Source organism: Vipera berus (assembly GCF_964194415.1).
Source record: "Vipera berus genome assembly, chromosome: 2".
In the NCBI taxonomy this organism is placed as follows: domain Eukaryota; kingdom Metazoa; phylum Chordata; class Lepidosauria; order Squamata; family Viperidae; genus Vipera; species Vipera berus.
Genome location: NC_138203.1, coordinates 275,134,313 through 275,161,355, shown reverse-complemented (window position 1 = coordinate 275,161,355; position 27,043 = coordinate 275,134,313). Strand labels below are relative to the sequence as shown.

The 27,043-nt window shown below is 43.0% G+C and overlaps 1 long non-coding RNA gene across 1 annotated transcript; it reads left to right on the top strand.

Annotated features, from left to right (window-relative positions):
- The first annotated feature begins 7,803 nt into the window (after nt 1-7,803).
- LOC308662049 lies at nt 7,804-15,325 on the top strand. Its single transcript, XR_014025088.1, has 3 exons — nt 7,804-7,863; nt 8,605-8,719; nt 11,152-15,325. It is a non-coding gene; the product is annotated as an uncharacterized lncRNA (long non-coding RNA).
- Nucleotides 15,326-27,043: the final 11,718 nt, after the last annotated feature.

Here is a 27,043-nt window from a genome sequence, read left to right as displayed (position 1 = left end):
AGGGGGAGGTCTTAAAGTAGAGGTTCAAAAAGGTTTCAGCAAGCTACAATGGAACACCGGGTGAGTTTTCCCCAAAAGTCTGGGTAGTTTCAATTTTACTGTGACCAGGTTGATGATTTTCACAATGGGGAAAGGCCCCAAGAATTTCGGTCCCAATTTCTTATTGGGTAGTTTCACAGTTCACATTCTCTTTTCCCACCCGATCATTGGCTTCCATTTGTCTAGCCAGGCTAGTCCTAGAATCGCAGTTTCAGACATCTTTGGAGCTACCAGGAAGCGAATAAACTCCCAGTGCTTGCCTATTTCCAGGCGTAAGGACTCCATTAACTGCGTGACTAAAGTCCTTCCCATTTGGGAGCCATCGGCTTGCTCAAACCTCACAGGTTTGGAGAGCGGCTTGGCCTGTATGCCCAGTCTCAAGGCACATGACAGGCTAATGATGCATCAGGAGCAGCCGGTATCGAGTAACACTTTCAGGTCTAGGGATTATGAGTTTAGCAGGCAATTTAGTTTATGAGTTTTGCAGGCAATAAAAAAGGTAGGATGCGTCGACTCACCATCGGATCATTCTCTCCTTCATTGTCGCTGTCAAAACCGGGTAAAGTGGGGGTGGGTCTGGTTGGTGGGCCAGCGTCCTCCTGCGGGGTGGATGTAACCTGGGTAATAGGCTCCTGGGTGGCCCAGTTGGACTTTTCTCTTGATGGCCGCTGTGCGGGTTTCTTCCTCGTTGGATCTGCTGTTGTGGGTAAGAAACTGGGCAGGTTGCTGCTCAATGTCCCTGCTGTCCACATCGAAAGCACTTGATTTGCGGACCTGTAGGTGGTCTAGTTCTTTCGGCAGTAGCAGTCATTGGGGGTTTTCGGTGGGGTGGTAGCCATTTCAATCCTGGTTTTGGCGCCGCTTCAGGTGGGGGAGGCTTTTTATAGTGGGCAAGCTGGACATCTAATTTCACTGCTGCCTGGTACCACTCATGCAGCTGGTCGGGTACAGCTCGGTAGTTACATGCCTGAGAGAGATGGTGGTCTAACCCTTCTCTAAAATGATGAATTATTGATTGCTCAGGCCATCTCTCTATCCGACCTGCCATCTTTCAAAATTCCCACACGTACTGTAGGGCAGGCCGGCCAGCTTGCTTTATCTTATGGATTTGTTCTTTTGCTTTGAGGGCAATGGATGGGTCCTCAAATCTTTCCCTCAGCCCCAGGAGGAAAAGGTGGGGGTCCTCCAACCTTTGGAGAGGTGCGCACGTACCTCCGTGCGAACGGGCAGCGATGCCGCTCTTTGAGGAAGCTGCCGCGGCCCGTCTGCGAAGCTGCCGCTTTCGGCAGCTTGACAGACGGGCCGCGGCAGCTTCCTCAAAGAGCGGTGCCCCTGCGCCATTCCGAGAGGTGCGTGCGCACCTCTCCGAACGACGTGCGCACCTCCCCAAACCTTTGGAGAGGTGCGCGCGTACCTCCGCACGAACGGGCATCGGCGCTGCTCTTTGAGGAAGCTGCCGCGGCCCGTCTGCAAAGCTGCCGAAAGCGGCAGCTTTGCAGACGGGCCGTCGCCGTCGGGCAACCGGGAACCGGTTCCATCTCACTTTTTAAAAAATGGCAACCGCGTGCGTCCGCGCATGCGCAAAAAACCGTTTTGCGCATGCATGGACACACGCACGCGGCTCCCACTTTTTTAAATTTGTGATGGAACCGGTTCCCAGTGGCTCTTTTCCTTTTTTAGGTTGCCGACCCCTGGTCTAGAGGAACGCCTTGGAGTTTCCATCAGTTTGCAGTCTACCAGCTTATCCAGTGGGCTGGGTAGATTCGTGTCCCTTTGTGCTCCTAAGTCAAGGGGATTTGGAACACTCTGGCTAGCCTCCCCAGGTTGGCCCACCCCAGAGTCAATCTGTTCGGCAGAGTAGGCACAGTGGTTGCTGAAGCTAGGTTGGCTCGCTTCATCATGGGTTCCATGTTGCACTCCCATGCTCCTCGGTTCTCCCTCTGGTTCCGTCTCCGCTGAGACGGAAAAGCTCTAAGGAATGTCTGAAGTTCAGCAGCAGTAAATTGGGCCCCATTGTCATAAACTAAGATATCAGGCAACCCATGTGTTGCAAAGAGTTTTCTCAGCACTTGGATGGTCCTAGAAGTAGTCAGGTTAGGAACTGGAAATACTTCCAGTCATTTTGAGTGGCTATCCACTACTATCAGGAAAAGCTGCCCCTGAAAAGGCCCAGCGTAGTCTATGTGAATCCTAGACCAGGGAGTGTGCGTTTCCTCCAACCTGTGAACTGGGGCCTGTGGCATTTCAGGCCTAGATTGCTGGCATGTATAACAACCATGGACTTGAACTTTGATGGCTTTATCAAGGCCAGGCCACCAAAGGTAGCTTCTAGCTAAGGCTTTCATTCTGACAATGCCTGGGTGGCCGTCATGTAATAATAATAATAATAATAATAATAATAATAATAATAATAATAATAATAATAATAATAATAATAATAATAATAATAATAATAATAATAATAATAAGGAGGAGGAGGAGGAAGGGACCTTGGAGGTCATCTAGTCCAACCCCCTGCTCAGGCAAGAAACCCTATACTATTTCAGACAAATGGCTGGCCAGTCTCTTCTTAAAAACTTCCAGTGTTGGAGCATTCACCACTTCTGGAGGCAGGTTGTTCCACTGGTTAGTTGTTCTAACTGTAAGACCCTGTCTCTTAGGGAAGTGGGAATTATGACTGTTTCCCCATAAAATGCACCCCTTATGCCTCCTGACAAAATAACTTTGAAATTCAGAGCCTGGACTTTTCTCCAACCAGCCTGTATATACCCATGACAACACTCTACTAAGTATTTTATCTGTGGCAGTTTCAGCAGCAATGTCCCCTGCATGGAGGGGAAACTCAGGTATGTCCTGTATGGACAGTATTCTAGCAGCAGGAGCCGGATCTGGATCCATTAATGGCAGTGGCCCATTTCCTTTCCTGGTTTGTGAATTAATTTAAAATTGTATACAGACAGAAAAATAGACCATCTCAACATTCTTGGAGATAGTATGTGGGGGGGTTGTCTGTTGTGAAGAGTCACAACAGAGGTTTGTGGTCAGTGTAGACAGTGAAATCCCTGCCATATAAATAATCATGAAATTTTTAAATTCCAGCAACTATGGCCAGGGCCTCCTTGTCAATCTGCGCATAGTTGCACTCAGGAGAGGACAAGGTCCTTGAGTAAAATGCTATAGGAACCTGTTTCCCATTTTTTTCCTATGTGGCTTAAAATTGCCCCCACCCCATATGGAGATGCATCACATGCAAGACATACAGGTTTAGACTCTATGTAATGAGTTACAGTGGACTTTTCTGACAGGAGTGCTTTCAAATCCTGGAAACTTTTTCGTGTAAGTTAGTCCATTTCCAAGGAGCTTTTTTGTCAAGTAGTCTGTGGAGGGACTCTACTATTGCTGCCTTATGAGGTAGGAATGTGTGATAAAAATTTAGGAGACCCAAAAATGCTTGCAGTTCTCCTTTTGATTTGGGCCTAGGAGCCATGTTAATGGCCTTCACTTTAGAATCAGCGGGGTGAATGCCATTAGCATCAATGCAGAAACCCAAGAATTCTGTTGATGAAAGCCCAATACTACACTTGTTCTTTAATTTGAGGCCTGCTTTGCGAAGCCTCTGAAAAACAGCCCTGAGCCTTCTGGCCAACACTTCTGGGGATTCCCCAGCAATAAGAACATCATATGAGCCTTGGTGGAGCAGTGCGCTAATGCCTCCTTAAGTAACACCAGCTGCCTGCAATTAGTGCAGGTTCGCATCCCACCAGGCTCAAGGTTGACTCAGCCTTCCATCCTTCCCAGGTAGGTAAAATGAGGACCCAGATTGTTGGGGGCAATTAAGCTGACTTTGTAATAATGCCGCTTGGTGTGTGTGTGAAAGCCCTAATAAGCAGGCATATACATAGAATGAAGGCTACTGCTAAGCTTGTAAGCCGCCCTGAGTCTTCGGAGAAGAGCGGGATATAAATGGAATTAAAATTTAAAAAAAAATAATAAATCAAAATAAGGGCAGATGCCCTGGATACCCTTAAGTGTACGTTCCATAATCCCTTGGAAAATACCCGGTGCAACACTGACTCCAAACTGTAAGCATTCAACTTTGAATGCCCCTCTGTGTCTCACAATCGTTTGAGCCGCGGCTGTGGCCTTGTCAGCCGGCAATTGCTGATAGGCCTGTGCTAAATCAAGTTTAGCAAAAATAGTCCCTTCTTGCAAAGAGGCTAAAATATGGTTGACCACTGGAACAGGATAAGCATGCTGCTTGAGGGCCTTATTTAACGTGCATTTATAATCAGCACAAATGTGAATTTCCCCGTTGGCCTTAAGTGGAGTGACAATAAGAGTTTCCCACTCCCCACTATCAACAGGCTGTAACACACCCTGTTCTATGAGTTTATCATTTCGGAATCAATTTTATGTTTTAAGGCAAAGGGGACCCTGCGAGGTTTAACCCTGATTGGGACAACATTGGGATCTAACTTAAAAGAAATAGGCGGGCCTGTGTATGTCCCTAAGGTTGAATCAAAAACATCAGTGTATTCTTCGCACACTGATTATGAGGTCTGCAGTTTGTGTCTGGTTTATGACAGTAATCTAAATACCTAAGGCATCAAACCAATCAAGTCCAATGAGACTCGTTCTCTCACCCCCTACTACTATTACATCCAGGTGCCCCAAAAACCCTTTAATTTTTACCAATACAGTGGCTTCTCCCTTAACTTTAACGTGAGCATTTTGAAAATCCGTTAAAATGTTATCTGAGGGTCTTAGTTTGGCCCAATTGTTACTGTGCCTACACACAAAGTTGAATGTGTCTTGTGAAATGATTGAGACTGCAGAGCCGGAGTCCAATTCCATCTTACATGAAACTCCTTGTAGTTCTACCAAGAGCTTAAGTTTGGGTTTGAGAGGGCGTTGAGCCCCGGTGCGGCATACGCTTCTACGGCTTCTGAAGAATCCCACACTAACTGGACCCTGGGCCCCAGTACCTCTCCTAGTTGGTTCCTCCGACTGGTGTTTGGGTGGCCGGTCTCTCTGGCGGGCTCTGCAAACCACCGCAATGTGGCCTGTTCTTCCGCAAGCTCTACACGTGGCCAAACGAAATCTGCAATTGGCGCAAATATGGTTGCCGCCTCACCCCTTACATCTCGGTAAGAGAAGTGCCTTGTAACTGTCCTCTCGCTGGTGGCTGTTGCGGTGTTGCGCATTGGGTTGCTTTTGGAGTCGGTTGATTTCGGGTTCTTCCTCTGACGATTCTCCGGTGCATTTGGCGACCTCAAGATGGACCGATTCTTTGACTTTTGAAGGTTTGGTGAACTGTTTGCACTGCACCCCTGGCGGCTTTGTCGGCCATCACTTCATCCTGTGCTTCGGAAAACGTTAAGTTGGGTCTAGCAAATAGTCTCTGTTGAAGTGTTCTGTCCTGAAGGCCACAGACGAGCCGGTCTCTTAGTCGTTCTTCTAAATTTGAGAACTTGCATAGGCGTGCGGCCTGTCTTAGGCCCGTGATGAACTCCGAAGCCGCCTCCCCGGGTAGTTGCACTCTTTGGTTGAATTTGAATCGCCACGCCATCTCTGACATCTTTGGCTGGAAGTGCCCAGTTAGCTTCTTTTTTAGATCTGCATAGGAGACTGTTTTGATGGGTGTCGGCATGAAAAGATTCTTGGCCAAATCAAAGGTTGCTGAGCAGCATTGTGGCCTTCAGTCCTTCTTCCGCTATCTAGTTGGCTCTGAGATAGTTTTCTACTTGCAAAAGGTAAGATGGCCATTCCTCCGGATGTTTTACTTCAAATTCTCTTAATTTGCACAACCTTTGGCATTTTTCATTCTGGTTCCTGCAATCTTCAGATCCTGCTTAAAGGCTCAAAGAATGCGTCCACTGAGCCTGAGGCCGCTAGTGTAGCTTGCTAGCCAGCCTTGAGAGGGAGGGGGAAATACCTCTTCCCTCTGGTGTGCGCTGCCAACCCCTCAAGGACTTCAGCTCTAATCAACCAAGCAGAATCCCATCCTCGTCGCCACTGTTAAATTGTGGGCTCTTTGGTGCAGGAATGACGACAGGAGGCTGAGTACAGGATAACTCATACTTTATTTCTTGCTAGAACTGTACCGATGCATGGGCTGCAATCAGCTGCAATATATAGTCTAGCCCCTAAGCGGCAGCCAATAAGTTTGAACCAATACTTGCTGCCTGCGGCTAGCCAATTGCAGGACAGGAGACAGTCTGGGTTGCTGGAGAGCCATTAGCTGCTCCAGCAACCCACGTGGTGTATCACCAAAACCCAGTACGTAACACCATCCATTCATCTGCGCTCATAGGATCATATGAAAAAGAGTTCCTTGGTTTTTACATATCAGGACATAGTAAAGTCATCTGGTCCTTAGCAGTTATTAAAAATAGATAAACCTCAGAGATAAGGGACGTGGTGGTTCAGTGGGTTAGGACGCTGAGCTTGTCGATCAGAAGGTTGGCAGTTTGGCGGGTCAAATCCCGAGTGCCGCGTAACAGAGTGAGCGCCTGTCACTCATCCCAGCTTCTGCCAACCTAGCAGTTTGAAAGCACGTAAAAAGGCAAGTAGAAAAATAGGGACCACTACGGTGGGAAGGTAACAGCGTTCCGTGCACCTTTGGCATCTAGTCATACCGGCCACATGACCATGGAGACGTCCTCGGACAAGCGCTGGCTCTTCGGCTTTGAAAGGGAGATGAGCACCGGCCCCTAGAGTCGGAAACGACTAGCATGCATGTGCGGGGGAACCTTTACCTTTACCTTTACAGAGATAAAACAAGAACACATATTTGTATGCTATCTTGAGTTCTTGAATGAAAAGGGAATCAATAAAATATACTTTGTGGTTATTTTATTCCAGATTGCTCCATGCAACAGAGCTCAGATCCAATAGCTGAAATGGCCACTATCACCATCCAAAACGTACGAGATGTACATTAAAAACAGCAGTGCAGGGTGTCCCTCTAAAAAGGTTAGCCTGGTGATCAGTTGGCATGTGTTTTGGTGGGATAGCCTATTCTTCTGTTTTCTTTTTAAAAATGTATTTTAGAAATATTTCTTCTACCATATTGGCAGTCTTAGCCTTCTGGACCCTGCTGCATATTTTTCCCTCTCTGTGAACCTAATGACTTCTGTGCAAGAAAATTACAGACGTTCATGGCATTTAACATTTAGCAGATATATATTGTCCTCCGTCAGGAATGATGCTGGCAGGCTGGGTGTCCATGGACACAGCCCTGGCCAGCAGAAGTTGCCTCCCCTGGAGGATCTGGCCTGATGGGGCTGCCATGGCCTAAATCCTTGGGAGCCACAGGAAATCGGTCATAAAGATTTGAGATGTAGAGAGGTTTTGATCACCACTCAGAATCACCCTTTAAAAAGCTTATTCTGTAATTCTGAAAAACCGTCATGAACTTTTAGGGTTCAGCACACAGCTAAGCTTCACAAGCTAAGTAGCATCACATTTCACTATTTCACTTGGATCAGTTGCAAAGATCGGTTGCTACAAGTCATAAACAACTTGATAGCTTTTAACCAGGGGAAAAAGTCTTGCAAACGGCTTAGGTAGAGATGAGACAAGCGTGGTTGTTTTGTTTTGTTTTGCCGCCTATCCGCGGTCAAATAAGCAACCTCTGTTTAGAAAGCTGAAAATGCAGCCGGCAGCATCTGTTTAAAGGAGTTAAAACCATCGAGTACTATGGGAAGGATGGCAAGAGATGAGAAGCGCAGAGGAACTTCCTCTTCCTGATCACTCATCGGAGGAAGTTGGTGTGCAAAGTGGCTTTTGTGCTTTTTCCAGGGTCGAAGCAGCAGCTGGAAGGTGAGCGGAGGGCAGGTCGGAGGAGAAGCCGGGAGCGAGCGGGGCTGTTGGGCTTCCTCCACGGCGTCCGAGCAGAGAAGCAACTAGGCTGAAGCAGGTCAGCTGCTGCTGCTGCATTTTCCTTCCCTCCCCAACTTTTCAGTCCGCTGGTGCTGCAGGCTGTTAAACTGGGGGCTGCAATTTCCTGCTGGTGGGAAGATTTAAAAAGTCTCCTTCAAGGGATGGTTGATTCTTTGAGAATGGCTTCTCCAGACGTCGTGAGTGCTGCATCATTGGAGGTTTTTAAGAGGAGATCAGACAGCCATTTGTCAGGAATGGTAATCGTGTCTCCTGCCCGAGCAGGGGATTGGACTAGAAGACCTCCAAGGTCCCTTCCAAGTCTGCAATTCTATTATTATTTTTGTTTTCTTGGCAACAAGATGGGACTGAAGGTGGTACTGATTTTTATGGGATTATTTTTTTACTTCCATGTCTTGTCAGTTTGTATAAGTAGTCATGGCTTATCATTTGTTGCCTGAGCCTTGAAAGTTACAATGGCATTGTAAGAGCAGACTTACGCCTGGTAAAACAAATGAGTGGTCATTGTAGCACCTGTTCAGTGCCCTGAACCTCAGCAGTTCCTGTCGTTATGAAAGTGCAGGAAAAGGAAATGCACCGATTTGGTTTCTGCCAATCGTTGCACATTTATGATGGTTGCAATATCTCACACTCATGATCCCCTTTTGTGACCTTCCCAACTAGATTCTGACAGGCAAAATTGTGACCTTCCCAACTAGATTCTGACAGGCAAAATCACTCGGGATGCTGGCAGGAAGTTTCAAGTGACAGTCATGTGAAATTGCCTTTAACACCTCAGGTAAATTTGCTTTACAACTGCAGAGCAACAGATGTAAGTTGGCACTCTCATGTGACGTCATGCTTCATGATCGGGCTGCTTAGTAACACAAAAGACCCTTCTAGTTGCAGTCATTTAGGCATCATTTCATCAGTTACAGTACTGGCCAAAATTGTGGAAACCTCTTGGGAAAAGTCTACATTTGGGGTTTGATGGCTAATAATGCCACTTTTTTTCTTGGACTAGTATCATAAAATTATATATGAATGGAAAGGTAATTTAATCAAGAATGCAATGCAATAACTTTTATGAAGGATTTGTTATTAGAATAGCAGTTATAAAGAAGAAAAGTGAAACAGGTAGAAAAAAATTGATATATAAAATTTATCACCATGTCACTTAATACTTAGTTGGGTAACTTTTAGCATGAATTACGGCCTTACAATGTCTTCCCATGGAGCGAACCAAGTCTTTTAGTTCTGCAGCTGTTATAATGTGAAACCAAGATTGAATGATTGTTTCTATTAACTGGGTTTTATTGCTGGGTCGCTTCTGACTAACAAGTTTCTTTAGTCGGCTCCATAGATTTTCAATTGGGTTAAGATCTGGGCTATTCCCAGGCCATTCCAGCAGTGGAATACGATTATCTTGAAACCACCTTTTGCACACAGCAGCAACCTGACATGGAGCTGAATCCTGTTCAAATATAAATGCTTCATTGTCTTCGAAAAGATCATGTGCAGAAGGCTTCAGTTTGGGCTCAAGTATTTCATTTTTGTATTTTGGGCTATTTATATTCCCATTAATCACACAAATTCTGCCCACACCTTTTGATGTCATACAACCCCAGATCATAACACTGACTGGGTGTTTCACGGTACATGTAATGCAATCAGGATACAAATCTTCTCTGATTTTTCTCCTCACGTATTTTATGCCATCACTACCAAACAGGGAGATCTTGGTCTCATCACTGTAAATAACACTCTCCCTTTGTTCCTCTGTCCAGGTAACTTGGGTTTTTACGCAATTTAGTCTTTTCAACCTTTGTTTGAGAGATAAAAGTGGATTTTTTTGTGGAATTCTAGATTTTAGGCCAAATTCCTGCAGTCTGCGCCAAACAGTCCTTGCACTTAACTTCTCATTACATTGCGCCACTTCATCTTGTATACACCCAGATGATTTTCTTCTGTCACGTAGGCACAGTCTCTTAATTCTTCTATCATCACTTGCTGTTGTGTGCCTTTTCCTGCCTTTGCCAGTGTGGTTTTCGAGTGACTGAGTTTCCTTATACCTCTTCAAAAACTTAGATATTCCACCTTGTAGCCTTGTTCACTTAATAATACTATTTTACATTTCTTTCTGGGCGACCAGTAAACTCTTTGCACCATTACTTGAATTTTATTATGTTTTACAAGTTCACTAAATGAAAGAACACAAAAACCCACAACCAATGTGATAGAGATCACATAACCTTTCGTAGAATACAGATAATTGAACAATAATTGTTGCATTACATTCTTGATTAAATTATCTTTCCATTGATATATAATTTTATGGTGCTACTCCCAAAAGAAGTGGTGTTATTAGCCATCAAACCTCAAATGTACACTTTTCCCAAAAGGTTTCCACAATTTTGGCCACTACTGTATAAAGCATATAAAGAACGGATGCAGGAATGGGTTATGTCTAGTTGAATTAAAAGAAAGACTAGGGATGACATGATAGCAGTGTTCCAATATTTCAGGGTCAGCCACGAAGAGGAGAGGGTCGCCCAATTTTGCAAAGCACTTGAAGGCAAGACAAGAAGCAATGGCTAGAAACTTATCAAGGACAGGACCAACCTAGAGCTAAAGAGGAATTTCTTGACAGTTAGACAGAAGAAATGGATGCTCCATCACTGGATGTTGTTAAGAAGAGTTTGGACGACCTTTTTTCTGAAATGGTATAGGGTTCCCTACCTGAGCAGGGAGTTGGACTAGAAGACCTCTTAGGTCCCTTCCAACTCTATTATTCTGTTATTCATCAGTTAAAGCCCCCACATCTCTAAAATTAGCTCAAAAGCTTTGCTTTTAACCCTTTTGGGACATTTTTCCAGGCTTGAAAGACATAAGATTTTATCCGTATAGACATTTGTAGGTGTGTGTCTGTATTTCTCTCTGTATGCGTAAATCTCCAATTATAAAATCTATAACCAGCACTTCCAGGTATATTTGATGATAACCCTTTGCATTGCTAAGAATTTGTGATTGATCCAAGTCAACAAGAGAATTTCATGATTAAACGGATATCTGAATTTGGATGTCTGTAGTCTTCCATGTGTCAAATGAATCATAATTAATGTACAAAGTTATTCTAGTATTGTGGCATGTTTGCTTTTTCATTGTAATGTATTTATTTTTATTTTTTCACAACTCTAACCATTTAGTTACACTTTTCTTTGAATCTTATAGACAAAGAGGATGGCAAGAAAAGAAATCTGAACAGCTAAGAATAACAAGCAACATTGAAAAAGGAAAGCAAAGTGAGCCAGAAATCAAAATATTTTTCCTTCAGAAAACCACAAAGTTCTCCTCCTCCTGCAGCAGCTGTTAGACAAAAGTGAGAAATTAAAGATTTCACACTAGAATAAGTAGATTATTCAGAACTCAAGGATACCTTACATGAAATGTGAAGGGAGATTATTTTTCGTTCAGTAAAAGAGGGAAATATCTGGAAGTCAGTTGGAGGAAAAGGTCAGTAGGAAAATCACATAAAGCAGAGAATAATGCAAGACTCGTCTAGTGAAGAAGAAAATGGCTGAATGAAAGCACCACTAAACAAGGGATTGTCCATATTTTTGACCTCCTCAAAAATATCAGCTTGGAAAAGCTCTGTAGTTCTGTCTATTGTTGGAAAAGCACAGATAGCAAATCACAGCTTATGCATGATAGCATCCACATTGGAGAAAAACATTAACAATTATCCACATGTGTTGAAAGCTTTAGTCACAACAGCTCCCTTGTGGTTCATGGTAGGACCTATGTAAGAGAATAACCAGAGGACTCACACAGGAGAGAAACCCTTTGAATGTTGTCTTTGTGGGAAATGTTTCAGTAAGAATTCTCATTTCATGAACAACCAGAGGACTCACACAGGAGAGAAACCTTTTGAATGTCCTGATTGTGGGAAAGGTTTCATTAAGAATTACAACCTGGTGATACACCAGAGGACTCACACAGGAGAGAAACCGTTTGAATGTACTGATTGTGGCAAAGGTTTCACTAGTAATTCCACCCTGGTGAAACACAAGAGGACTCACACAGGAGAGAAACCCTTTGAATGTCCTGATTGTGGAAAAGGTTTCAGTCGCTATTCCCACCTGGTGAGACACCAGAGTACTCACACAGGAGAGAAACCCTTTGAATGTCCTGAATGTGGGAAAAGCTTCAGTCAGAATTTCAGCCTTGTGAGACACCAGATGACTCACACAGGAGAGAAACCCTTTGAATGTCCTTATTGTGGAAAAGGTTTCATTCGCTATTCCCACCTGGTGACACACCAGAGGACTCACATAGGAGAGAAACCCTTCAAATGTCTTGATTGTGGGAAAAGTTTCAGTTATGATTCCAGCCTTGTGAAACACCAGAAGACTCACACAGGAGAGAAATCCTTTGAATGTCCTGATTGTGGGAAACGTTACAGTCAGAATTCTGACCTGCTGATACACCAGAGGACTCACACAGGAGAGAAACCTTTTGAATGTCCTGATTGTGGGAAAAGTTTCAGTCAGAATTCCAACCTGGTGAGACACCAAAGTACTCACACAGGAGAGAAACCCTTTGAATGTCCTGATTGTGGAAAAGGTTTCAGTCACAATTCCTACCTGGTGAGACACCAGAGTACTCACACAGGAGAGAAACCCTTTGAATGTCCTGAATGTGGGAAAAGTTTCAGTCAGAATTTCAGCCTTGTGAGACACCAGATGACCCACAGGAGAGAAACCATTTGAATGTCCTTATTGTGGAAAAGGTTTCATTCGCTATTCCCACCTGGTGACACACCAGAGGACTCATAGGAGAGAAACCCTTCAAATGTCTTGATTGTGGGAAAAGTTTCAGTTATGATTCCAGCCTTGTGAAACACCAGAGGATTCACACGAGAGAAATCCTTTGAATGTCCTGATTGTGGGAAACGTTACAGTCAGAATTCCCACCTGGTGATACACCAGAGGACTCACACAGGAGAGAAACCCTTTGAATGTCCTGATTGTGGAAAATTGTTTCAATTACAAATCCAGCCTGGTGATACACCAGAGGACTCACAGAGGGGAGAAATCTTTCAAATGTCCAGTCTGTGGACATTACCTCACTCATATATCATCCCTTATTGCACACGCGAAAGTACACATGAGGCAAAAGTTGAAGAATTTAGAAAAGGCTTGAAATTGATTTGTGTTCTCCCATTGAAACTGTAGGTGAGAAATTGAGTATTTGAATTGTGGTCTGAATCTTTTTGCTCAAACATGTTTCAGGACTAGACCTGTAGGTGGAGAGAAAAGGAAAATGGAAAAAAGGCTAACTACCTATTTCTAGTTAGTAGCAGCAGCTACTATATATTTCCTTTTGTAGAAGTTGTGGATTTCCTCAAAAATGCTTCTGGGTGGTAGTTTTACATATTGATTTTATAATTCATACGTGGAGTTTCAGATCTTCTGCCTTGGTTTCCTTCAGATTTTGAGGCCCAGAATTCCTCAGCCAGCGTAGAATTGCAAGAAACCTTGCAATTAAGGTCTATGTTGCAACAACCATTAAGTGAGACTTCTTTCCTAAATTACCCTGATCTCTCTTAGGGAGGCATTAATTGAATGTGTCAGTCACTTAGTGGAACACTGGCTACCTCAGGGTTGGGGAAAACTCTTGGAGGCCTAGTGCAGGCCCAGGTTTGCCTGTTTTAGGCATTTCTAGGCCTTCCTCACCCTATGAGGTCCCTGTGGATGGCGACAATGAGTAGACACAAATGTTTGGAAAAACCCAGGAATAAATTCCTTTAACTTAAGAATATTTCGGCTGATCAGACTGAAAGCTGGTCCTGAGTGTAGCAGTCAGGGTGTTTGAAGATGCTTGTGACCCCTCTTGGTTCTTCTGGGTCCTTCCCAGATATGTAATATCTGGTTCAGTAGAGGAATCTAGGTGTCCTAGTGGACAAGTAGGAGCAGGGAATCTGATCCAGCTGTCCCCCCCCAAAGCCAATGCAGTCGTAGGTTTCATCAACAGAGGGATAGTGTCAAGACAACAAGTTATAGTACCTGTCAGAACCCATACCAATCCACATCTTAGGAAAGAAGAACTCTTGTATACAAGTTTGTCCAAGCAGGAACTTTTACTAAAACATAGATGACAGTGGATACAATAGATAGGATCTGAAACTGTCTCAACAGATCGGTACCTTTAAAGTGTCCTTGAGTAAAAACCCCACCCCTCAGTCTATTTGGTCATACCTGCATTAGTCAAGTTTCAAGTGTCAAACGTCTTGTGGGAAAAAGAGAACCCCCAGTACATTTGAAACATTAGTACTTCCTCCCCTTCGCATTCCATCCAGAGATACAAACCAGAATTCCCACACATGCACACTTTCTTTCTTCTTCGTAGTTCACAGGGAGGGTTTCTTCCATCGGTCTTTTGTGATGGGCCCCAGGCAGGCTGAATAAACAAACATTACATCTGAGGGAAAGAGATGGGGCAATTAACATCCCTGTCTTCTCTTTCCCCCTTGGGAATGGCAGAATCCAGTAAGGGGGTGAGATTTCGGTTTGTACAGAGCGGGAGTTAGAAATGAAATAAAAAATGAATTCTGACGTGCTGCCCTCCTTTTAAAAAAAAAGAGAGGTCCACCTGTAGAGGAAACAAAATATAAATGTCAGCCCGGTTTGTTATGATATTCTGTATGAAACGTCTTAAGCAACTTAGGTGCTCTAATGTGATGTTTATTGACCCACTCGTTTTCTGAGGAGGGGAGGTGTTTCCAAGCTACTAGATATTGAATTGCTCCATGGTGTTTCCTAGAATCCAGGATTTCTTTCACCTCGAAGTGTTGTTCTCCTTCCACCATGATAGGAGGTGGTGGAGTTTTTGTTCGTAAGGGTGACTGTTGTTCTCTTTTTAGTAAACTGCAGTGAAAAATTGGGTGTATCTGCCTAAGATTTTTGGGTAGTCCTAATTCCACTGTTACTGGGTTTATGATTCTTTTAATTGGAAAAGGTCCAATATATTTTAGTCTGAGGTTTTTTTACAGGGTTTTAGTGATTTAAGGTATTTTGTGGATAAATATACCATCTCTCCCACCCTGAATGTTTTGGGATCTACTCTTTTTTTGTCCGCCTGTGTCTTGTATGCTTGTCTAGCTGTGTCTCAAGCTTTCCTAACAATTAGCCAGGTGTTTTGTAATTGTTCAATCCATTCCTTCAGTGCTGGGATTACCAGTTCATTTGAGGTTAGTTCTGGCATGGGGTTGAAATTTGACCGGTAGCTACTTGAAAAGGATTGTAACCTGTACTGGAGAGGACTGCATTATTATATGCCACTTCTGCGAAAGGGAGTAGGTCCGTCCAATTTATTTGCTGGAAATTAATAAAGTATGTTAAATATTGCTCAAGTACTGAGTTCGATTTTTCACATTGACCGTTCCCCTGAGGATGGTGACTAGATGTCAGTCCTTGGGTGGTTCCTAAAAGGGATGAAAATTCTTTCCAAAATGCCGACGTAAATTGCACTCCACTATCCTATATGATACGTTGCGGTGCCCCATGCAATCTGTAAATATGCTGCACGAAAAGTTTCGCTAAGGCTTTTGAGGTGGGGGTCTTTTGGCAAGGAATGAAGTGCACCTGTTTGGAAAACAAGTCTATGACCATCCAGACTATAGTGTGTCCGTTGCTTACTGGTAATTCCACTATAAAATCCATAGCTATCTTTCCATGGGGCTGAGGGGTTTGCCACTGGTTGTAACAGTCCTGGTGACTTCCCTTGCAGCCTCTTAGACATCGAGCAAATTTGGCAACTGGCCACGTAGGTTTCTATGTCCTTTTTCATGGATGGCCACCAAAATTTCCTTTTAGTTAAGTGTAGGGTATTTACAAACCCGAAATGTCCTGCTGATTTTGTATCAGGGCACAGCTGCATGAAATTGATCCTCTGGATGGCAGGTATGTATACCTTTTCACCCACCCAGGGTAGTCCATTTAATTCCATTTATATCCCACCCTTCTCCGAAGACTCAGGGCGGCTTACAAGCTTAGCAGTAGCCTTCATTCTATGTATATGCCTGCTTATTAGGGCTTTCAACCCCCCCCCCCAAGCGGCATTATTACAAAGTCAGCTTAATTGCCCCCAACAATCTGGGTCCTCATTTTACCTACCTCGGAAGGATGGAAGGCTGAGTCAACCAACCATCTCTAATTGTGCACACATGACTATTTTTCTGGAACCATTCATCAGTTTCCAAAATCTTTCAGAATTCTATCCCAGTTTGGCTATCCACCTGCAGCTTCATTTTAGCTTGGGTCCTGGTGATAACTGGTGCTGCCAGTTGTTGCTCGGGCATAAGTGGTTTAGAATCAGTGACCTGTGAGCTGCTATATTGGGGGATGCAAGATAATGCCTCTGCCAAGTAATCCCCCCCCTGTAAGTGTTTGAGAGTGAAACGGAATCAGTGAAAATGTTGGGACCAGCGAGCTTGCTTAGGAGTGAGTTTTCTGGGAGTTTTTAGTGCTTCCTGGAAGGGGATTTTATTTCCTTCAAGGAAATGGTGCCATGTAAGTAATGACCATCTCACAGCGTACACTTCCTTTTCCCACACGGCCCAATGTTCTGTCTTCGTGAGTTTCCTGGACGTATATGCACATGGTTGCAATGCCCCCTCGTCATTTTCCTTTAATAATACAGCTCCCACCGCCACATCGCTAGTGTCTGCCTGTATTAAAAAAGTAAATGTAATGGTTCCCTCGCACATGCGTGCTAGTCGTTTCCAACTCTAGGGGCCGGTTCTCATCTCCGTTTCAAAAGGTTTTATCGGGATCTGGGTGTCTCAGGACAGGTTTGGCAGAAAAAACTCTCTTTAGCCTCTCAAATGCTGCTTGGCACTCCATGTCAACTGTGGGGGGCCCTTGCAGTCCAAATGGCAGGACTTTGAATTGGTAGCACCCTATTGGGAAATTGAACGCTGTCTTCCATTCGTCTCCTTCCTTAATCCTAATGCGGTAGTATGCTTCTCTCAGCTCTAGTTTGGTAAAAATCCTTCCTTTCGATACATGGGATAGCATATCTTTCATTAGGAGTAGGGGATACAGATTACATTCACTAATTGTGTTAAGGGAGTGGTAATCCACGCACAAATGAAGCGTGCCGTCCTTCTCCCTGAACAGAATCGGGGTGGACACTTTGGGTTTGGCAGGCTCAATAAATTCCCTTTCTAGGTTTTTTTTTAATGAATCTTTCCATCTCCACCATTTCTTTTGGGCTCATGGCGTACATCCTGGGCTTTGGGAGTTTTGCCCTGGTTTTGAATTCTATAGCACAGTCTGTGGGCCAGTGAGGGGGAAGCTCATCTGCCTGTTCCTCACTGAAAACTACAGCAAGGTTCTTGTATTCCTCTGGTATTTCTGGTAGCCCCTTCTCTTCCCGCACTGATGCTGTCTCCTCTCTTCGGAACGGGGGGTGCTTTGGGGTTTCATGTTCCTATGCTCTCCCTTTGGGAAGTTGACTTCTGCTGTCCTCCAATTTACCCGGGGTTCCATTTCTTCAGCCATTCCAATCCTAAAATCATTGGGCACTCCATGCCTGGGGTCACTACAAACATTATGTCTTCCTCATGAGCCCCCAGGGATAGGTGAATTGGTAAGGTGGCTAGGATAGCTGGGACACCCACCCACCCCGCTATGGACCCATCTAACTGGCCAAAGGAGAGCCCTGAGGCACTCCAATACACACTTCCTTCCATGAAGATGTAGTTCCATTGAGGACCACACGCTGAGTACAGCCTGTCAGCCAGCTATGAATCCATCTGGTGGTGATGCTATCAAACTCACATTTTTCTATTTTATCAAGTAGTAGGTTGTGATCAACTTTGTCAAATGCCTTACTGAAATCCAAGTAAATTATATCTACAGCATTCCTCTGGTCCACTAGTTTTGTCACTTGGTCAAAGAATGCAATAAGATTTGTCTGGCATGATCTGTTTTTGACAAACCCATGTAGACTTTTAGTGATGACTTTGCATCAAGGTGTTCGCCCTTGGGACTGTTTCCTGGAAGCATCCGTTATTTTCAGTGGGCCCTGGCTTCTTCCTTGGGCAATGCGGTGGGTGGACTTGTGGAAGCGGCTGCCATTTGGCCATACTGTCATGCAGAAGTGAGACAAACCTCTCTGCTTTGCTACCTAACTTGAGGGGGGGAAAAGTGCAGTTGAAAATGTTTTACTGTTGATAAGGGATAAAAATGGCTATTTTCGCTGTTGCTATGGACATTGTTGTTGTTGTTAGTTGCGAAGTCGTGTCCGACCCATTGCGACCCTATGGACAATGTTCCTCCAGGCCTTCCTGTCCTCTACCATCTTCTGTAGTCCATCTAAGCTCACGCCTACTGCTTCAATGACTCCATCCAGCCACCTCATTCTCTGTCGTCCCCTTCTATTGCCCTCAATCTTTCCGAGCATTAGGCTCTTCTCCAGTGAGTCCTGCCTTCTCATTAGGTGGCCAAAGTATTTGAGTTTTAGCTTCAGGATCTGGCCTTCTAAAGAGCAGTCAGGGTTGATCTCCTCTAAGACTGACCGGTTTGATCGCCTTGCAGTCCAAGGAACTCGCAAGAGTCTTCTCCAGCACCATAGTTCAAAGGCTTAAATTCTTTGGCGCTCAGCCTTTCTTATGGTCCAGCTTTCACTGCCATACATTGCAACTGGGAAGACCATAGCCTTGACTATACGCACTTTTGTTGACAGGGTGATGTCTCTGCTTTTTAGTGTGCTGTCTAGATTTGCCATGGCTTTCCTCCCAAGGAGCAAGCATCTTTTAATTTCTTGGCTACAGTCCCCATCTGCAGTGATCTTGGAGCCCAGAAAAATAAAATCTGTCACTACCTCCATTTCTTCCCCATCTATGGACATTAGGACAAGACAAGTCACTCAGAGTTGCCTCAAAGGGCGAGATGGGCAGTGATTAAGTTTAATAATAAATGAATTTAATAATAAAAAGATAATGTAAAGCTCATTACCCAACTCTTGCTCAGTGATACAGTGGGTTTCTAACGTATAAAATTCTTAACATGTAATCTGTATTTTGTGCAATCTGCATCTCTAAGTAATCTGTTTTAGTCAGTTTCCCTTCCCTCCTCATTTATAAATTTAAAATTTCAGTTTCAATCATACATCAGTCCCGACACTCTCTGCCTTTCATGATGAGAGCTGCAGTTAAGTCTCTGCCTGTTTTCCCTCTAAAACAGCCATTTATTTTTCCAGTGGGTTTGAAGCCTTTGAAAATTAAAGAATCACAGAGGATCTCTCTGATTTCCTTGACAATTCTCCAAATTCTGAACCAAATTTGACAGCCATCATGGAATTTGAGGTCCCTGTGGATGGCGACAATGAGTAGACAGAAATGTTTGAAAAAACCCAGGAATGAATTCCTTTAACGTAAGAATATGCCAGCTACTCCGTCTGAAAGCTGGTCCTGAGTGTGGCACTCAGGGCGTTTGAAGGTCCCTGTGGCCCCTCTTGGTTTTTCTGTCTCCTGTCCCCCCTGATTTTATTCCTTCTTTTAAAATATTGAGAATTTCACAAGTTATTTAATTAAAGTAAACTTCTATTTCCATTAATGTTTCTGGAAAAACAGAAATGATGGGCAGCTGTAACAAGCCAGAATGGGATTGTTAGGAATGTGATGCCATACAAAAATAATTGCCAATTTTCATGAAGTAACGTAATTAGTGGATTTGCAAAATGATTTGGAGATAGTATACATGGATGTCAGCAAGACATTTGACAACATAGAGCACAAGTTAACTTTTTGGTAACATAGAACAACATGGCATAGACAGAAGGAGCCCTAGGTGGATTCACAATTGACTCACCAAACACACTCGGGATATTCCTCAATGGAACTACATCTATATGGAGAGAAGCATGCAGTGGGGTATCTCAAGGTTCGGTCTTGGGCCCAGGACTCTTCAACATCTTCATAAATTATCTAGAGGAGGGGATAAAAGGAGAACTTATGAAATTTGCAGATGACACCAAGTTGGGGGGAAGAGCCAATACTTTAGATGATGGGCTCAAGATCCAGAAGGATCTTGACACATTTGAGCATTGGGCCAAGAAAATGGAGCTCAGTGGTGAATAAAATAAGGTCCTATACTTAGGAAAAACGAAAAGAACAGGAATAGAATATGTAATATCTGGCTCAACAGAGGTATCTAGGTGACCTAGTGGACAAGTAGGAGCAGGGAATTTGCTGCAGCTGCCTCCTCCCAAAGCCAATGTAGTCGTAGGTTGCATGAACAGAGGTATAGTGTCAAGACAATGATAAGTGATAGTACCACTTTATACCACACTGGTGTCCACACTTAGAATACTGCGCCCCGTTCTGGTCCCATGATTCAACACACATTGACTCCGTGGAAAACGTGCAGAGAAGAATAAAGATGATAAATGGTCTGGATGCTAAATGACAATTGGTTGAGAGTGTTAGGTATGTCTAGGCCGTGGAAAAGAAGGATTGGGGGCAGGCATGATGGCTGTCTTCCACTACTTGAGGGGCTGTCACGAAGAGATGAACTTATTTTCTAGGGCAACAGAATACAGAACAAGAAGTTCATGGGTGGAAGGTTGTGAAAGAAAGATCCAATCTAGAAGTAAGGAGAAATTTTTGTCAGTGAGTGCAATTGATCAATGGAATAGCTGGCCTTCTGGTATTGTGGATGCTCCATCACTGGAGGTTTTCCAGAATAGACTGGACAGTCATTTGGGGTTATATAAGCCTCCTGCCATGAGGAGAGGGTTGGACCAGTAGACTGCTGAGCTGCTTTCCCACCCTATGATGTTATGATTCTAGATTTAGAGGCAGCTTAGAAAATTGGTACAGAGCAGCCACATGACATTGTTTCTGGTAAGTGGCCTTTTTAAAGGAAAAATATTGGCCAAATTAAGACAGAATACAAGCTCAAAAGAAAAAAGACAAAAATTAGAACAACAAAATAATGATATGCAAAACAAGAAAAATGAAAATGTTTATTAAAAAGACAGATTTACATATAGTAATTATTTTGAATGTTGATAAATATATTGTAAAAATATTAGTTTCCTACCCTTGCAAAGCAGGCCTAAAAATTGTGAATTTGTACCTCTATTTCTAATCAATTTGACCTTCATGTATCTACTGTGTATAAAGGCAAAGTTCTGAACAGATGAACCAACAGTAAAGTTAAACATCAAATCCCTCTCTTAACCATTTATTCTATTTACCTACAATGGCTTGTTATTTACGGTAAGTCACCCCAGTCATTGTCTCTGATCCATCCAGGATCAAATATCCTCATTTGATTCTTAATAATAAAACTTTTCCTTCAGAGTCTGATTGAGAACTTTGCAAACAATTGTGTCTTATTCCCAAAAATTATAAGCTTCTGTTGTCGATCCATTTTACCCAAAAAGTTAAGTCAAAATGGTTTTCCAGTTTAATAAAATAAGTCCATTCCCCTATTATAAAAAAATCCATTCATCACGCATCGAGTCTATTTAACTCCAAATCATTGAATCGACATCCCCTTCGGCCTTCTCCAACCAGCCTGCAGTTTCCATCCATGGTCAGGTGGCTTCTGAGAAGTGGCTGTGCTCCCAGGCGCAGCTTCTTGGGAAGAGCTCAGCTCACAAAGTCACCTGGGTCCATTTGGGCAGAGCCATCCATTCATCTGCGCTCATAGGATCATAGGAGAAATGTTCTATTTCTATTGTTATATGAGGACATAGCAGTTCTTAAAAATAGATAAACCTCAGAAATAAAACAAGAACACATTTTTGTATGCTAACTTGAGTTCTTGAATGAAAAGGGAATCAATCAAATATACCTTGCGGTTATTTTATTCCAGATTCCTCCATGCAACAGAGCTCAGATCCAATAGCTGAAATGGCCACTATCACCATCCAAAATGTACGAGATGTACATTAAAAACGGCAGTGCAGGGTGTCCCTCTAAAAAGGTTATTCTTGTTTTCTTTCTAAATGTATTTTAGAAATATTTCTTCTACCATATATTGATAGTTTTAGCCTTAGTCTTAGCCTGGCATTTTCTGGACCCTGCTGCATATTTTTCCCTCTCTGTGACCTAATGATTTCTGTGACTTCTGTGCAAGAAAATTACAGAGGTTCATGGCATTTAACATTTAGCAGACATATATTATCCTCCTTCAGGAATGATGCTGGCATGCTGGGTGTCCATGGACGCAGCCCTGGCCAGCAGAAGTTGCCTCCCCTGGAGGATCTGGCCTGATGGGGCTTCCATGGCCTAAATGCTTGGGAGCCACAGGAAATCGGTCATAAAGATTTGGGATGTAGAGAGGTTTGATCATCACTGAGAGTCACCCTTTAAAAAGCTTATTCTGTAATTCTGAAAAAACCGTCATGAACTTTTAGGGCTCAGCACACAGCTAAGCTTCACAAGCTAAGTAGCATCACATTTCACTATTTCACTTGGATCAGTTGCAAAGACCACTTGCTAGAAGTCAAAAACAACTTGATAGCTTTTAATCAGGGAAAAAAATGTTACAAACGGCTTAGGTAGAGATGAGACAAGCGTGTTGTTGTTTTTTTGCCGCCTATCCATGGTCAAATAAGCAACCTCTCTGTTTAGAAAGCTGAAAATGCAGCCGGCAACATCTGTTTAAAGGAGTTAAAACCATCGAGTACTATGGGAAGGATGGGAAGAGATGAGAAGCGCAGAGGAACTTCCTCTTACTGATCACTCTTGGGAGGAAGTTGGTGTGCGAAGTGGCTTTTGTGCTTTTTCCAGGGTCGAAGGAGTAGCTGGGAGGTGAGCGGAGGGCAGGTCGGAGGAGAAGCCGGGATCAGGCGGGGCTGTTGGGCTTCCTCCACGGCGTCCGAGCAGAGAAGCAACTAGGCTGAAGCAGGTCAGCTGCTGCTGCTGCTGCATTTTCCTTCCCTCCCCAACTTTTCAGTCCGCTGGTGCTGCAGGCTGTTAAACTGGGGGCTGCAATTTCCTGCTGGTGGGAAGATGTAAAAAGTCTCCTTCAAGGGATGGTTGATTCTTTGCGAATGGCTTCTCTCTCCAGACGTCGTGAGACCGGACAGCCATTTTTCAGGAATGGTAATCGTGTCTCCTGCCCGAGCAGGGGATTCGACCAGAAGACCTCCAGGGTCCCTTCCAACTCTGTAATTCTATTATTCTTTCTTTTTTCTTGGCAACAAGATGGGACTGAAGGTGGTACTGATTTTTATGGGATTTTTTTTTACTTCCATTTCTTGCCAATAAACACGGTAGTTCTTGTTGATGCCCCATCTATATATTAACCAGGTTCAACCGTTCTTAACCCAGCACTTTTTAAAAGTAGCTACTGAAGACCTTTTGGGATGTTCAGTTTGTATAAGTAGTCATCGCTTATCACTTGTTCCCTGAGCCTTCAAAGTTACAATGGCATTGTAAGAGCAGACTTATGCCTGGTAAAACAAATGAGTGGTCATTGTAGCACCTGTTCAGTGACCTGAACCTCAGCAGTTCCTGTCTTTATGAAAGTGCAGGAAAAGGAAATGCACCAATTTGGGTTTCTGCCAATGTTGCACATTTATGATGGTTGCAGTATCTCACACTCATGATCCCCTTTTGTGACCTTCCTAATTAGATTCTGACAGGCAAAATCACTGGGGATCCCGGCAGGAAGTTTCAAGTGACAGTCATGTGAAATTGGCTTTAACAACCCACGTGGATTTGCTTTACAACTGCAGAGGAACAGATGTAAGTTGGCACTCTCATGTGACATCATGCTTCATGATCGGGCTGCTTATTGACATAAAAGACCGTTCAGTTGCAGTCAGTAAGTGAGGACTGCTTGAATTGGGATGTCACCAGAGTAGTGGTAGGCAGTATTTTCTCCTCTTATTTGCAGCTGAGGACTTCCATGAGCAAAACTGGTGCTTTAAATCTTGCAGAGGCTTTACGTATCATTTCATCAGTTACAATAGTGGCCAAAATTGCGGAAACCTCTTGGGAAAAGTCTACATTTGGGGTTTGATGGCTAATAATGCCACTTTTTTTCTTGGACTAGTATCATAAAATTATATATCAGTGGAAAGATAATTTAATCAAGAATGCAATGCAATAACTTTTATGAAGGATTTGTTATTAGAATAGCAGTTATAAAGAAGAAAAGTGAAACAGGTAGGAAAAATTGATATATAAAAATTATCACCATGTCACTTAATACTTAGTTGGGTAACCTTTTAGCATGAATTACGGCCTTACAATGTCTTCCCATGGAGTGAACCAAGTCCTTTAGTTCTGCAGCTATTATAATGTGAAACCAAGATTGAATGATTGCTTCTATTAACTGGGTTTTATTGTTGGGTCACTTCTGACTAACAAGTTTCTTTAGTCGGCTCCATAGATTTTCAATTGGGTTAAGATCTGGGCTATTCCCAGGCCATTCCAGCAGTGGAATACGATTATCTTGAAACCACCTTTTGCACACAGCAGCAACCTGACATGGAGCTGAATCCTGTTCAAATATAAATGCTTCATCGTCTTGGAAAAGATCATGTGCAGAAGGCTTCCGTTTGGGCTCAAGTATTTCATTTTTGTATTTTGGGCCATTTATATTCCCATTAATCACCCAAATTCTGCCCCCACCTTTGGATGTCATACAACCCCAGATCATAACACTGACTGGGTGTTTCACGGTACATGTAATGCAGTCAGGATGCAAATCTTCTCCGATTCTTCTCCTTACTTATTTTATGCCATCACTACCAAACGGAGATCTTGGTCTCATCACTCTAAATAACACTTTCCCATTGTTCCTCTGTCCAGGTAACATGGGTTTCCACACTGACAAATGTTCTCCTCTCAGCTTCAATACATGACCTCAATAACTGACTCCTACTGTGATCTGTTTGGATCATTGCCAAAAAAAGATGACACCTGATTGGCTCTTTAAACATTCATGCTTATTGGCTACAATCAGATGAAGGAATGCTACCTGATATCAACCTAAGCAAGTTGTGCTTCCTTTTTTTTGCTTATATGGCTATAACTTTTCATAGAATACAGATAATTGAACAGTCTTTGTTCCGTTACATTCTTGGTTAAATTATTTTTTTCCATTGATATGTAATTTTATGGTACTACTCCAAAAAGAAGTGGTGTTATTAGTCATCAAAGCACAAATGTACAGATTTTCCAAAAGGTTTCCACAGTTTTGGCCACTACTGTATAAAGCATATAAAGAACGGATGCAGGAATGGGTTATGTCTAGTTGAATTAAAAGAAAGACTAAGGATGACATGATAGCAGTGTTCCAGTATTTGAGGGTCAGCCACAAAGAGGAGAGGGTCACCCAGTTTTGCAAAGCACCTGAAGGCAAGACAAGAAGCAATGGCTAGAAACTTATCAAGGACAGGACCAACCTAGAGCTAAGGAGGAATTTCTTGACAGTTAGACAGAAGAAATGGATGCTCCATCACTGGATGTTGTTAAGAAGAGTTTGGACGACCTTTTTTCTGAAATGGTATAGGGTTCCCTACCTGAGCAGGGAGTTGGACTAGAAGACCTCTTAGGTCCCTTCCAACTCTATTATTCTGTTATTCACCAGTTAAAACTCCCACATCTTTAAAGTTAGCTCAAAATCTTTGATTTTAACCATTTGGGACATTTTTCCAGGCTTGAAAGACATAAGATTTTATCCGTATAGACATTTGTAGGTGTGTGTCTGTATTTCTCTTTAAATGCGTAAATCTGCAATTATAAAATCTATTCACAGCACTTCCAGGTATATTTGATGATAACCCTTTGCATTGATAAGAATTTCTGATTGATCCAAGTCAACGAGAGAATTTCATGATTGAACGGATATCTGAATTTGGATATCTATAGTCTTCCATGTGTCAAATGAATCATAATTAATGTACAAAGTTATTCCAGTATTGTGGCATGTTTGCTTTTTCATTGTAATGTATTTATTTTTCTTTTTTCACATCTAACCATTTAGTTACACTTTCCTTTGAATCTTATAGACAAAGAGGATGGCAAGAAAAGGACTCTGGACAGCTAAGAATAACAAGCAACATTGAAAAAGGAAAGCAAAGTGAGCCAGAAATCAAAATATTTTCCATTTCCTTCAGAAAACCGCAAAATTCTCCTCCTCTTGCAGCAGCTGTTAGACAAAAGAGGGAAAATAAAGAAAAATTTCACTCTAGAATAAGTAGATTATTCAGAACTCAAGGTTACCTTACATGAAAAGTCAAGGGAGATTATTTTTCATTCAGTAAAAGAGGGAAATATCTGGAAGTCAGTTGGAGGAAAAGGTCAGTAGGAAAGTCTCACAGAGCAGAGAGTCATGCAGGCGTCGCCCTGTGAGGAAGAAAACGGCTTGAACAAAGGAGCCACTAAACAAGAGAGTGTCCATATTTTTGACTTCCTCAAAAATATCAGCTTGGAAAAGGTCCATAGTTGTGTCTGTTGTTGGAAAAGCACAGATAGCACATCACAGATTAAGCATAACAACATCCACACGAGAGCAAAACGTTAACAATTATCCACATGTGTTGAAAGCTTTAGTCACGACAGCTCCCTTGTGATTCATGCAAGGATCCATATAAGAGAGTAACCACTCAGGAGAGAAACCCTTTGAATGTTGTCTTTGTGGGAAACGTTTCTGTAAGAATTCCCATTTCATGAAAACCTAGAGGACTCACACAGATGAGAAAACGTATGAGTGTCCTGTTTGTGGCAAACCTTTCAATCACAATTACAACCTCATGACACATCCGAGGACTCACAGAGGAGAGAAACCCTTTGAATGTCCTGATTGTGAGAAACGTTTCAGTGAGAATTCCAATCTGGTGATACACCATAGGAGTCACACTGGAGAGGAATTATATGAATGTCCTGATTGTGGGAAAAGTTTCATTAGCAATTCCCATCTGATGATACACCAGAGGAGTCACACAGGAGAGAAACCCTTTGAATGTCCTGAATGTGGGAAAAGTTTCAGTCAGAATTCCAGGTTTGGGCAACACCAGAGGACTCACACAGGAGAGAAACCATTTGAATGTCATTATTGTGGGAAGAGTTTCAGTCAGAATTCCCACCTGG